The sequence below is a fragment of the Myotis myotis genome, unplaced genomic scaffold (assembly GCF_014108235.1).
Source record: "Myotis myotis isolate mMyoMyo1 unplaced genomic scaffold, mMyoMyo1.p scaffold_m19_p_4, whole genome shotgun sequence".
Lineage (NCBI taxonomy): Eukaryota > Metazoa > Chordata > Mammalia > Chiroptera > Vespertilionidae > Myotis > Myotis myotis.
Genome location: NW_023416346.1, coordinates 97,332,584 through 97,335,835, shown reverse-complemented (window position 1 = coordinate 97,335,835; position 3,252 = coordinate 97,332,584).

Here is a 3,252-nt window from a genome sequence, read left to right as displayed (position 1 = left end):
GAAAGAATATGCTCTAGTTCCCTGGTGTAAACTGGTAGGAGGAAGCATTCTGAGGTATGTTTATATAAGCATAACTTTTTACCTGCCCAGTTAGAATAAAACTGAATCAATCATTGGATGGATTATTTTTCTTTTGTATTCAGGTGACAAAACTTCTGGTTTTCTCATTAAAATAACATTTAACATGACAATAAATTTCCTCTAAACATTGATAAAGGCAACAGAGCTAAGAACAGTATATACGTAGCAATTCTTCTGTCTCTGATCATGGCAGATTTCAGAATAACACTAGAATCAAAACGGAGAGAAGATGAGGCTAAAAATAGAGATTTAGGATTAATCAGTGTAGAGGTAGCAGTTGAAATAATAAAAGTAGAGGAAATCAATGGGAGATAAAAAAGGGATATCTATAATACTTATAACAATAAAGATATATTTTTAAAAAGTAGATGTGCTTGTCTAACATGGATGGACAGCATGAGGAGAAGAACAATGAGTCTTGGATGTAACCTGGAGAAGAACAATATTTAATGGCTGAGCAAGGGGAGAGTTGTAACAAAATGAAATAGACATGCCTGGCTGGTGTGGTTCAGTGGTTGAGCATAGACTAATGAACAGTTCCATTCCCAGTCAGACCAAATGCCTGGGTTGCAGGCTTAATCCCCAATAGGGGATATGCAGTAGGCATCTGATCAATGATTCTCATCATTGGTGTTTCTCTCTCTCTCCCTCTCCCTTCCTCTATGAAATCAATAAAAGTATTATTTTTAAAAAGGAAATAGACATAAAGGTAGGAAGACAATCAGGATAGCTATTGGCTTAAGAAAACTAAGGAAACAAAATTTCAAAAAGTGGTGGTGATGTGTGTCAAACACTTTAAAATGTCAAGGACAACGAGGACTTGAGAAATTATTTTATATATTGATCAGGGTCACTAATGACATTCAAGATAATATATTCATTAGAAAATAAGGAATCTTGGTTTTGAGAGAGATTGGGAAATAAAGATATGGATATGGCATGTAAAGCTCATTTGTAGTAAAATTTTGAGTGTGGAAAAGTATAAAAATAGAATTTTAAGTTGGTAAAAAGAATTATGCTATATTTAATAATACATAAAGACTCCTTACCTTAAAAATAAAAACAGAATGGCAGTTAGATGAAGCAACAGTGTTCACATAACTTATATTTGTCTATCTTTAAGTTAGTAAATGTAAGTCAGTAAACAAAAACACCTAAGCATGTATTTTGCATTTGGTTATAACATAGGGGAATAGAGAATTTAGCTCATTGGCACCTTAAGATGGCATGCAACTATATATCTCAGTATTTCCTCCCTCATTTGTCACCCACAATGTTTTGTGACTCTATGAAAATATTTTAATAGTTCAAATGATACCATTTTAAAAACTGTTGTAAACATTCTAGCCATGTATGTCACCTCTTAAAGACCCCGATTTTCTATTTTTACCTCTGTTCACAAATTTTGGTGAAAACAAGCGGCTCAGGGAAAGAAATAGTAAGTGCTAATGTGACTAATGAATAGTCCAGAGACACAAATAGTCATTTCCAACTGAGACCAAATATTTTCAATTGCTTTAGAAATCCATGCCTTTGCATGTATATACATATACAGTGTATGTCTTTATTTTTTACAATATTTTCATAGAAGCTTCTCTCTGTACTACTCAGTGGCAGAGAATGTCAAAATAGCAACCTATTTATCATGAGGACCCAGGGAAAGTCTGAATAACACTGTTGGCAAGGTCTCAAGTTCCCTTTCCATCTCACACCTTCCCCTTTCTCTTCCTTATAATTTCCCAGTCTTCTTTTTCAGGTTTAATCCCCTACTTGAATCATAGTCTTTCAATATCTGCCAGTTCCCATTTCTTTCCTAAGTGTGGCTGCAATATGAATATACAGAATCTCCCAGCCTAGGGTGAAATGTGCCCATGGCCTGAGCAGTTGATCAGGTTATACTTCATCAGCAGCAGTGGGTAGTGTTCAAGAATGTGATTCACTCATAAAGAGACTACTTTCATCTTAGCTTGAATTTTATAAGTGGAGCCTCCATGGATTTAATGGCTTGTTTTCATTAGAAAATTATATGTTTCACATTACTAGTAATTTTCAAATGCAATTTATTGTAACCTGTTTGTTGAAATTCATTTGCTACTCAAGCATTTCAATAATTTCTTTTAGCTTTCAAATTTCCAGCCATTTGTAAACCACTGGTCCTACATTTTAATATTTGCAATTATTCTGCTTCATCTCTAGGTATTTTTTAAATGGTAATATTTGACTTTTTTGTTATGGGGTGGGGCCACAACATTAGTAACAAAGAAACAGAATTTCCGGAGGATGAGGCCCAGAAATCAGGATTTTAAAAAGATTCCCAGGTGATTCTAATGTGCAGCCAAGGTTGAGAACCACTGGAGTAGAGGGAAGCCTTCAATATTTGCTTGAAATATTCTTGTCCCAAAATCATCCTGAACATGTATTTTCTCTTTTTATGGAAAAGCAATCTAAAGCAAGATGTAGACCATGCACAGTTTTACCAGTAAGAGGCTAAGGGAGAGGAAGAATCTCTGCTGAATTCCTTACAAAGAGCTCATTTTCTCATCAAATCGTAATTACTTTTCAAATCACACATCCCTTCCAATCTAAAACATCTCTACCATTTCAATTCCCACCACCCACTCACTAACTTAGAGCAGTAACACACACACACACACACACACACACACACACACACACACACACACACAAATACCTAGATGCTTAGAAGAGGAAAACAGTGGGGGTGGTTCAGCACCTACTTTTTCCTACTGGATTAACAGCACTTCTTTCCACTTGCTAATTACAGTGGTGATGAGCACAGACTTTGATACAGACTGCCTAAGGTTAAATCCTGGCTCAAACTCTTATTAGCAATCTGACTTTTAAAAAGTCATTTAACGCTTTTTTGCTTTAGTTTCCTCATTCATATAATGCAATAATAGAATGAATATCATAGAGTTGTGATGATTAAGAGAGGTGAAATAGTGTTTGTTAACATTATTTTAAGACAGAATTTCATCATGCCCTCTTTGCTACCAGTTTCATCTAAGCCCAGAATATTTATTTGTCTGATTGATTACAGTGAACTTCAAAGCACTCCTTGATGTGAGGCATGTTTGTATATATGTTGTGTTCAACTGGGATAAGCTAAGGCAGAAAATTTTGTGTATTGGGTGTATACAAAAGCTTCAT